Source organism: Panthera leo, chromosome B1 (genome assembly GCF_018350215.1).
Source record: "Panthera leo isolate Ple1 chromosome B1, P.leo_Ple1_pat1.1, whole genome shotgun sequence".
NCBI classification, from domain to species: Eukaryota; Metazoa; Chordata; class Mammalia; order Carnivora; family Felidae; genus Panthera; species Panthera leo.
This window is the reverse complement of record NC_056682.1, coordinates 155788848-155800475: the sequence shown is the minus strand read 5'-3', so window position 1 is coordinate 155800475 and position 11628 is coordinate 155788848. Positions and strand designations below refer to the sequence as shown.

Below are 11628 nucleotides of genomic sequence, written 5' to 3'. Positions count from 1 at the left end.
AATATCTATAAGAAAACCTGAATGAAAAATATACCAAAATTGTAATATACCAAAATATACCAAAATTGCAAGGATGTGGAAGCAGTAGGGGACTACAGTTTTCTTTTCTGATTCTCAAAACTTCTTTTTTTGTTAAATGTTTATTTTTGAGAGAGAAAGAGAGAGAGACAGAGCACAAGCAGGGGTGGGGGACAGAGAGAGAGGAAGACACAGAATCTGAAGCAGGTTCCAGGCTCTGAGCTGTCAGCACAGAGCCCGATGCAGTGCTCAAACTCACGAGCCATGAGATCATGACCTGAGCTGAAGTCCTATGCTTAACCAACTGAGCCACCCAGGTGCCCCAATTCTCAAAACATCTATTCATTTTCAGTTAAAAGAAATTATTATTCTTATTATCAGAAAAAAATTTAAAACAAATGAAAATACATGATTAATATGTTTATTTTATTTATTTATTTCATTTATTAGGGATTTTATAAAAGAAATTGCATTAATCACACATTCTTTGTTCATTAACCTCTATTGGGAGTTCAAGAATTGTCTTTGGACTTATTTATTTGCACCATTTTATTCTGGCATATTGTAAGTCTTCTGGAGTATATGCTTTTATGTATGGCTGCTTCATGTGTATTTGTATTCATTTATATGCTTAGTGCTATGCTACAAAAATAAGTCAGTTTTTACATGCTTCATTCAGAAATATGCTTTAAATATTTAGCATGTTGCTTTGTGTAAACCCTACCCTATCAGCTGCACATGGATTCTTATATCCCTACATTCTGCCAACACTTTTTCACAGTTAACTCACTCTGTTTTGGACCTTATCAACTACATTATTCTAATTTTTTCTAGGACTGGATATTATTTCTAGTTTTCAATATTACTAAACATTTTCTATACATACTTAGTAATTTGAAATACAATTAAAGGACACGCATTCTAGTATATTTGTAAATATTATCATATTCAGCATATACTTGATTTTGCTATCAATCTTCCTTATCATAACAATTGAGATAACTGTGAACTGTAGGACAGAAGAAAAACCCAATTAACCAACAGTCATATGTACGATCATCCTTTCATTAATCTCTGACAAAGCAATCTTTCTGGATCATTTTCAGAATAACTTTGAGACATTTAATAATATGGTGCACTGCCCTCCCCTAACCATGTACTCCTCATCCCGTTCATTTGGAAGAAACCCCACTGACCTAGTACTAGGCATCAGGAAGTGGAAACACATTTGTTTCTTTCCTAAAGTTTTTTTTCCACATAAAATGATCATCCATTACAGAAACTGCCACAGTCTCTAGCCACGTATATACTCACTTTTTCTCCAAATATCTGACCTATCTGATTACAGGACTTCAGAGAATTTGATAAACCTATAACATCTAGTTTCTCCATATCTGGGATCTGCCTGGCAGCAGAAGTCCTGCCCTTTGTCCTTCATCTCAATTGATCATTAAATTTGGTTAAATATGCTCTGATCATAGCATTAGTTTTTCAGTAGTAAAACATAGCATCATTCTCAAATGAGTGCCATATTTTTCTTAATAAATAATAAAGAAGGGGACCTATAAGAATATCCTACCTACTTGTATTTTAGTAGATAAACAACTCAATGAAATGATTGGAAATCCAAACACTGAGGAAGTTCTTACAAAATCTGTGCTTGGGATTTTCGAGTTTAGAAATAATACTTGTTCAGAGGATCAATGAGAAACTGGATTATTGGAAAATCACAGTTTAATTCTCTCATTAGGTAAACCAAAAAAAAAAAAAAAAGCAAAATATTAAAGCATAAGAAACACCAATTGTTCTGAAAAAAAGAGAGAAATTTCCTCTAGGGAAAAAAACAATTTCAGAAAGATATTAAACAGATATAAATTGGAAAATGATCTGCTAGGCCAGGATAGAGAGATGCAAAAGGGGAAATGAGGTATAGCTGAATGTAATTGCTCTTGAAGAGAGGATCAGGAGAGAGAAATGTTGTTCTAAGTTGTGATCAACCAGGCAGCAAGGTTTTGGCCCCTAAATGTTAAAAATCACAGAAACACTGGAATGACTTACCAGACAAGATTCAGGGTCCAGGGAAACACTGAAATTTGCCACCATTACATGCATTTAAAGTGGCTGAGATAAGAGTAACTAAAAACCTTGCACCTAAGGATTGCTATAGGGATATAATGTGTTTGCAGAAAAGTTGAGGAGATTTTAGAGACGACCAGAAAGATTACTATAATATGCTACAAGAATGATTGAGTTGGTTCTAAAGTGATTCCTTTATTAGTGAGTGAAGTACAGGATTACCTGTGCCCTGGACACATAACTGAAAAGTGTATTGAATTAGAATCCCAGTCAAAGGTAGAGAAAACTTTAAGCAGGGCCATTACTATCCCATAAGGCAAAATTGTGCAACTAAAATATGTTGCTCTGTGTTTCAGCTAGACAGTACCATATAAGGGCACACAGCTTTCTGATGGGGATGCCGACTGAATACCTCCTTTTGCAGCTCACCATGTAAAAAAATAAACATAACAGTTCTGAAATTAGCCATACCAAAAGGAAGTCAGGAAGAGCTATAGTAAATAGAATTCAAGCTTGAAGTAGATGTTAGTTTGATGGGAAAATAGCTTACAGATAGGATTAACCAATTTAGGGTGAGTCAGAGACACAAGACTATTTGAGCAGTGGATACATTTCACAGGCCTATATTTCTCACTAAAAGAGACTTTAACAATCTAGAAAAGTATGTTAAAACAAAACAACATACAGTGAAGAAAATGTAAATCAAAAGTAGGCACACAATTCCAGTAAACAATATCCTTGCATGTGTTAAGAAAAGGAAAAGAATCAACCTAAGGAGCCAGTTAAGATGTTAAGAACAATCATTTGATCTTTCCTAAAGGAGTAGGGAAGTGGTTTTTAACACTGCACATACTCATGTACCTAGGGTACTTTAAATAATAATTAAGGCTCCTATGCTAGCTCAGATCTATTGTTTTAAAAACGGGAAGTGAGGCTTTTTTTTAAAGAGCTAGCCTACTGTTTTCCAAGGACAGAGTCCAGAGGCACCGGACTAGAGGCATATTCTACTACTGAATAGTGGTATAGATTGGAATTCTAAACAAGGTCCACCTCATCCAAAGCTGGGAAAAGACAGTGTCTTGAGACATACATGATAAAGCTATTGTTCACTGCTGGGCCCTAGTGGAACACCTTTGGATGGATTAACAGTTCTTTCAATTTAGGGATCTTCTGGGAGAAATTCCACAGCAGAAACAGTTATGAGTACTGGGGGCAAAGTTTTCTGGGAGGCAAGTTTCCCAGGCATAAGCAATTCCACAGCAAGAGACAATAACATTGGCCAAGTGGCAGAGGACAGAAAATGCCTTATGATGAGATAATAGAAAAGCTATGTCACCAGGCAGAACTCACACTAGGGAGTTGCACTAGGGAAACAGAGACATGGAGATTTAGGGGGAAATAAAAATTAGTCATCTTAAAGTATTCTGTATTGAAACCTAGATAGGGTCTGGGGCAGATGACATTGCAAATGTCTTTTATTAGAGGGCAAAAATGATTCAAATGCCATTCTCTGAAAGAATCTAGTAGAAGTTATGTTGTACATTTTAAAACTAACCATACTACTAAAACAGGGCAGCAATACAAAACGAAAACAAGAACATCAAAAGCTGTTTTTCCTATTGATGATGCTATCACTTCTCCAGTCTTTGTGCATTGCTTATGAAATAAACCAGAAAAATGGCTTCCTGCTCGTTCAGATGGCCTTTCTCACCCTTTTTCTGCTTCTTACTCTTTTGTGAATGCTTGTTCCAGAAACTTAAAATACTGAAGGCCAGAATTCTGCCCTTCCTTCTCCTGTAAACCAGTCTTCTTCCCAATCTGTCAATGAACCACATCATGAACTGGTAAATCAGCAGTTTTAAATTAACTTACATTTGTCTTCCTTCTCCAGGCTTTAAATTTCTTCTCTCATTTAAAAATGTAATAAAATCCTTCCCATGATATGAAATGTAGGATCTAAAAATTTAATCACATAAAATGCTGGATCACATTTTTGCGAGGTTAATGAAATGACTGGGGTAAGCCTGTCTAGCTCACTGGTCAGGGAATCTGAGCCTGTGAAATCCAAAATCATGTAAGTCCTGCCTGCATTTTGGTGCCACCTGGTGGCAGTTGTCCACTCCAGTTTAAAATATGAATGGTGATAACTCTATCCTGTGACAGGCTGGCACTTCTGAGACAGAAGCAGTGATTCCAAGTAATGGACCTGATTGGTTGACCAAACCTGCAGGCATTGGGCCAGGAGAATAATGAGCATATAAGGATCCAACTTCTTAAGATGTAGGTGTTTGCCATTTCCCTGGTTGGCCTTGTCTTCCCTCTAGACAGAAAAGACTAGACTGCTCCCATTCAAGAATAGACTTTGATCAAAAGATGGGAGCTAATCATTAATTCCACTATTTACAAACTTGGATTAATTCAGAGTGAACCATTAGAGAGTTCTTCTGTATTATGTTTCTGGTTCATGCCTTTTTCTAATTTTGCCTTTTAGCTTCTTTGTCAAGACACTGGTCATACCTTTCCTGAGCAATCATAGCAAACTCTCAGCATGTTTTCCTGAGTCTTCAAGATTTAACTCAAATATAACTTTTTTTCTAAATGTTTCCCAGTGTCCTTCCTCTGGATTTCTTTCATGCCCTTCCTTTTCTGCCTCCTTAGCATCCTGTATAAACATTTATGTAGGACATATAAGCCTCTCATAACTCATTGCTTAGTCATTTGCCCTCTTGATCTTGAGTTACTTTAGAATAATCTTGTAATCATTTGATTCCCAGCATTTACCACAGTGCCTAGAAAATTATGGACAATTATCTCAGTGTTACTTTAGATATTCCTCCATTTTACACATTCATAACATTACAGATCATCTCTTCATTGGCCTTCCAGTACTTGAAATATTTTACTCACGGCAGCAGAATCACAGCTTATTTGAGCATACACTGCAAGAATCTTTGTCAAAAACTTTAACATTTACACTGTTGATTTAATATAGAAGCTAAATATTAACTCCAGGATATTAATTTTAACATTACCACTGTCCATATAAAGTAATCGTACCCTTTAACTTTCCCTCTTCCTCCTTCTTCATCAGTGTCAGACAGTTATTACTCAACAACTATTTTTTGTGCATCTACTATGAGCAAGACATAGTCCTGGGCAATGTGGACGTCAAAAAAAATATGGTAGGAGCTCTTCTCATCCCCTTGGAACTAAAATGAAGTTAGATAAATGAAGTTTAAAATGTTGAGAATGATAATAACAAAAAACCATCATCTTTTAATAAGCAGAGTATGCACCAGGCATTATATTGTTTTATAACAACCTGACAAGGCATATAAACATTTCCTACTCCATCGTTTATCAAATAAGGGAGGCAGGAAGACACCCCAAATCTGTCCAAATGTATAGAGTAAATTAATGTAAAGCTAGTATTTGAATCGGAATTTTTAGATGGATGGCCACGCTCTTAACCTTGACGTTACTCATTTACATGTTAAAAAAAAAAAAGGCAAAACAAGCAGGGTAGAAAGTATTGATGTGGAAGATGAAAAAGAAAAATTTACCTTCAGGTAAACTATAGGAAAAGTTTCACAAAGGAAGTAGGATTCGAAATAGATACTGTAATCTATGGAGAGAGTAGTCGCAGAGTGAATTAAGAAAATGTGTCTGGGAAAGAGGTGACTAAATATTAAGCTTTATATTGCAAAATTCTAAAGACAATTTTTCTTTTGTTTTAATAAAGCTCCATTGTTTTCCTTCTCAATATGGTATTGAAATTAATTTATTGTCCCAGTAAAGATTTTCAGTGCATAAGGGATTCATCTTTTTTTTAATGTTAATTTATTTCTGAGAGAGAGAGAGAGAGAGAGAGAGAGAGAGAGAGAGAGAGAGAGAATATGAATGTAAATCAGTCTCTGGGCTCTGAGCTGTCAGCACAGAGCCCAACATGGGTCTTGAACTGACGAACCATGAAATCATAATCTGAGCCAAAAGTCGGATACTTAACTGACTGAGCCACCCAGGCACCCCAAGGGATTCATCTTTTAACTAACATTTTGCCAGGAGCCTTTATGAAGGTAGGAAATAATTATTCTACATGAGGTCTAGTCTGTGATTATGAGGTAGACAATGTAACTATAGAGATCAAAAGTAAACATCATTTATACTAGTCACACTTTTACTACTCACTGAAAATTTGTATACAAAAACATCTGTGTTTCTGCATATTGTTTTTACTTTTAAGATCAGATAGTTTAAGAAGTAGTATGTGTCCTATTTTCAGTTAGAAAAATAGTGGAACTTTTTTATGGTCCTTAACGTAACAGCTAGAAAAGTTTTCGGCTGCCTTTTCATTGTGCTAATAGGTCACACAGAGCAAAAGAATGAGCAGGATAACAGAAGCCTATATTAATTATAAGCCAACTGGAGAAGAAGTAGGAGTATTAGAGTCATCACATTTTGATATATATGTGAGATCATCTGTTGCTCATAAAATATGCTTTACTGGGAAGGGGTATTAAGAGGAATAAATATGTCCCCTTTAAAAAAAAAATTTCACAAAGACATCTCAAGGTTTCTTTCTTTTTTTTTTTTTTTTTTTGAGATTTGCTGGATTAGAGAAATATTTTTCAAATGCAATGTCTAGTTAGTAGCAGTGACTGAAAAACAATTCAGGCAGAAACCACAGTTTTACTTTTTACATTCTGGTGTAATCGGTTTTGTCAACGCTATTTACCATTTGCCAGGCTGTGTTTTTACTCTCTGTAAGAACAAGGTGTCCATGACCTTTTACCAAAATGAGAAAACCTCTTTCTGCTTCCTTTGTAGTTTATCTACCCAAAACCTTCTAGCGGTCTACACAACTATATGGCTGAATCAAAGGTATTCTTTTTTTTTTTTTTTTGGTCCATGAATCATTTTTCAAATGAAGTTATAGATATGAAAGTACTCTGAAACTGAATGGTGATTGAGAAGTGTATGATACTGTTTTTACTATTATTTATATTATCTTCCTACTATACAAAGTTTCCTCCAAGATATCCAGTAATCATTGTTTCTCAAAAAATGTAACGAGAATTCTCCTGTTGAAACCTCTGTTCTGTTGCTTTTGCTTAGAAACATCTGTGTCTAAAATGAACATATTCTGCCATTTCATTTTGACCTCAAACATATCCCCCCCCCCCCCCCCCACACACACACACACACAGCCAAATTGTGTGTGCAGGTCAAAGTTTCACCATGCCAACACAAGTTTTTTAAGTTATCATTTTCCTTGTCTTTCTACTTCTGTAAATACATTTAATAAAATATATTCACTGGAACATTAATTTCTCAGAATATTAATAGATATTATACTATAAAGGGTTCTCTGGTTTTAAAAATGTATTAAATTCAAGTAGTCATTTAAGTGTGGTAATTTTAATTTTAATGGCTATAATTTCTTTAAGTATTTTCTAGAGAAAATTTAGCATGAGAATAGCTTTAGAAGTACTTTCTCAATCTTTCCATTTTACAGATGACGAATCAGAAATTTATCTAAGAGTCTTCACATAAATGTTGAAAGTCACAGTTTGTAGCAGAACCAAGACCTGAATCAAGACTTTTCTACTCATTCTGAAACTTTTTATATTAAAAGAATAATTTATATGTTTCACTCCAGACAATCTTAACGTCATTAGTATGTTAGTATGTCAATGTATAACATACTGTATTATTCCAGGTTCTACAGAGAACAAGAATCAATAGAAGAGGGGCATGTATGTGTGTGTGTGTGTGTGTGTGTGTGTGTGTGTGTGTGAGAGAGAGAGAGAGAGAGAGAAAGAGAGAGAGACAGAGAGAGAGACAGAGAATGAGAGAGATACAGAGAAGTAAAGAGCATGAGAATAAAGAATTGGTTCACATACTATAGATGCTGTGAAGACCCAAGATCCAGAGTCAAAAGAACTGAGGGTGCAATTCCAATCAACTTCTGATTCCAAAACTCTGAAAACCAGGTAAATCAATGGTGTAAGTTCTAGTCCAAAAGCCAACAGGTTTAAGACCTAAAAAGAGTCAGTTTCTCTGAGTCCAAAGGCAGCAGAAAAATCCATGTCCCCGCTCAGAAAGACTGCAGGAGTTCCCTTTTAGCTCTTTTGTTCCATTCAGGTTAGTTGGATGATAAGTGCCCAGTTAACTGGATGAGGCTCACCCACACCGAGGTGGGCTATCTGCTTTATTCAGGATACTTATTCCAACACTAATCATATCCAGACACATACTCACAGGTGCACACCAAATAGTGTTTGATCAAATGTCAGTGCATCCTATGGTTCAGTCAAGTTGACAAAGAAAACTAACCATCACACATTCTCAGGACTAAAATGGGGTGGACATATGAGTATTTTCTAAACATTTTTATGACAAATTCCATCTTTGTGAGGCCCAATTCCAAAGACCAACATTCTAGTCAACATATTTGAAATTTGTTGCTCAAGACTTTAGAGTCCATTACTACACATCTCACTCCCTTCATAACCTTTGAAAGATTTGTTCTTCATTCCTTTTTGAATCAATATTTCCTCAGAAAGCAATAAAATTAGTAGAACCTATTATAATGGAGGGGCTTTCTCTTTTAAGTAACTACGGTAGATTATTGCAATAATGGCCTCAAATTTGTTCATATTTCTCTGTACCAATGCCCTCAGGAGGTCCCCTCACACACTGACACTAGATTTGGGCATGTTACTTTCTTTTACCAAATAAGCAAAAGCCAGGAGACACAAGAAAAGACTTAAAAAGTGATTGAACATTGGGATTTTCCTTGTTTTTCTGATTTTGGAACCTTTCTGGGTGATACAGAGTATGCCCCTGTCTTATCCTACACCTAGGCTGATAGCTAGCCAACCCTCAGAGCTGTGACATCTAGATGACCAGTAATTGACTGCAAATGCTTGAGTAAGCCTGGCCACAATCAGAAGAATAACCACCCAACTGAATCCAATCAGAATTTCTCACCTCCAAGGCAACCATGCTGTTTTAAGCCGGTAAGTCTTAAGGAGACTTTTTACCCTTTTTACCAAGAGTTTGGAACTAAAAGACATTGTTCTACCAAGTTCTGGCTATGTGACTCAGCTTCTGAAAATCTTGTTTCTCCGTCTTTAAAGTTAAGACAAATTTTAAAAAATACTAAATAATGTTGCCTAATAAAGCACATCATGAATTTAGGGACTGTTTTGTAAGTCCTAATCCTATACATATCAGTTATTATTTTGTAACTCAGCTTCTGAAAACCTTGTGAGATTTTACCTGTTGTTATTATTAATTATCACAATGCTAGCTATCATTGGTATCATTTGTATGATGTCATTTGCTTCCAGTCAACCAGTCCTAAACAGTTATGCAGATTATTTGGTCCCTCCACCAGACCTATATAGACCTGGCCCCTAGAACAAGGCAAAAAAAAAAAAAAAAAAAAAAACAGTTAAGAATGGACATAAAACCAGAATCTGGTGTGCCTTGTCCAGTGAGCCCCTTATGTTGTTCACATGGATCTTTGTTCGACATCTTCAGCAAGCCCAGTAAATGTAGATTCTTGCACACAATAAAGAGCTCCAAGGACAGGCCCTGCCAGTCTCTTTACTACATGGGAGAAAGAGAGGCCAATATGAGCAATCTCTTGCCATATGGTATTAAGAGTGTCCTGCATATGTTGATTTTTCTCTGCTTCTGTTTCTTCATCTACTAAAGTAGGAAAACTATTGCATAGTATCATTGTGAGGAAGATATTAGCATCAATATAATGATGCATAAAACTAATTTGTCTCTAGGTTCCAACCTCCAATTCTTTCTCAGAATTCTAATTTTAAAATTATACTTTTAGGGGCACCTGAGTGGCTCAGTCAGTTGAGCATCCAAGTATTGATTTTGGCTTAGGTCATGTTGCCAGGGTTGTGGGATCAGGCCTCATGTGGAGCTCGCCTGCTTAAGATTCTCTCTCTCTCTCTCTCTCTCTCTCTCTCTCTCTCTCTCCTTCCCTCCCTCCCTCCCTCCCTCCCTCCCTCCGTCCCTCCTTCCCTCCCTTCCTCCACCTCTCTCCTGTTCATGCTCTTTTCACTCTCTCTAAAAATAAAAAGTAAAAAAAATTACATTTATATTATAGTGCACACTGGACACTAGGAAAAAGCATTAAGCCAATTTAACTTTTACTTTACTTTTTTAATTTACTGACACATCCATCTCAGAGAAGTTATTTACTGACATAGCTTTGGAAAAGTAGATTTCTTAAGATGCTGAGGTTGTCTCCAAAATGGATAATTGAACACTGACTGATTTCACTATCAAGACAGCCAGTATGGTAGTAGTAATGGAAACTCAAAGGTTGTAAATAGATTTCCAATCTAGGATACCTCATTAAATTTATTTTCTTTTTACATTGCCTGACAACAAATGGAAAAAAAAATATTGATTTCCCTGGTTGCAAAATTAATCCAATTATTCTATAACAAGTCAATTTGCATATAAAAGAAGAAAGGACTATGAAATTGAAAAGTTGTTTATATAGTGGATATTGTAGTATGAATTTAGATTGAAATTTAACACAGATTTTAAGGGAAGAAAATGTACATAAAAGGTACATAAATCATTACTTACATACATAAAAACTATCCTGATCTTTTTTTAATTTTAATTCCAGTATAGATAACATATGGTGTTATATTAGTTTCAGGTATACAATACAGTGATTAGAACAATTCTGTATATTACTTAGCGTTCATCATGATAAATGTACTCTTAACCCCCCATCAACTATTTCACCCTTCTCCCTACCCACCTCCCCTCTGGTAACCACAGGTTCTTTCCCCTATAGTTAAGAGTCTGCTTTTTTGGTTTGTCACTTTTTTCTTTTCTTTTTTAAAATTCTGCACATGGGTGAAATCATATTGCATTTGTCTTTCTCTCACAGACTTATTTCACTTACATTATACTATCTAGGTTCATCCATGTTATTGCAAATGCCAAGATTTCATCCTTTTTTTATGGCTGAATAAATGCTCCATTGTATATATACCATTTCTTTATTCATCTATTGGGCATTTAGACTACTTATGTGATTTGACTATTGTAAATAATAATGCTGTAATAAATACATGGGGTGCAAAACTTTTTTTAATTAGTGTTTTCATTTCTTTGGATAAATACCCAGTAGTGGAATTACTGGATCATATGGTAATACAATTTTTAATTTTTTGAGGAACTTCCATACAGTGGCCACAGTTTCGTGTCAACCAATAGTGCACAAGAGTTAATTTTTCTCCACATTCTTACCAACAGCCACTGTTTCTTGTGTTTTTTATTTTAGCCATTTTGACAGATGTAAAGTGTATCTCATTGTGGTTTTGATTTGCATTTTCCTGATTGTGGGTGATACTGAATCTTCATTTGTCTGTTGGCCATCTGTATGTCTTCTTTAGAGAAATGTCTGTTCATGTCTTCTTCCCATGTTTAAACTGAATTATTTGTTCTTTTTGTATTGGGTTGTAACCCTTTATTGCCTAT

General features: G+C 35.4%; 1 long non-coding RNA gene across 1 annotated transcript; it reads left to right on the top strand.

The window, feature by feature from the left end:
* The first annotated feature begins 6331 nt into the window (after positions 1–6331).
* Positions 6332–7686, top strand: LOC122217139. The gene is made up of 3 exons (XR_006201308.1): positions 6332–6563; positions 6922–6975; positions 7610–7686. It is a non-coding gene; the product is annotated as an uncharacterized LOC122217139 (long non-coding RNA).
* The last annotated feature ends 3942 nt before the right edge of the window (positions 7687–11628 follow it).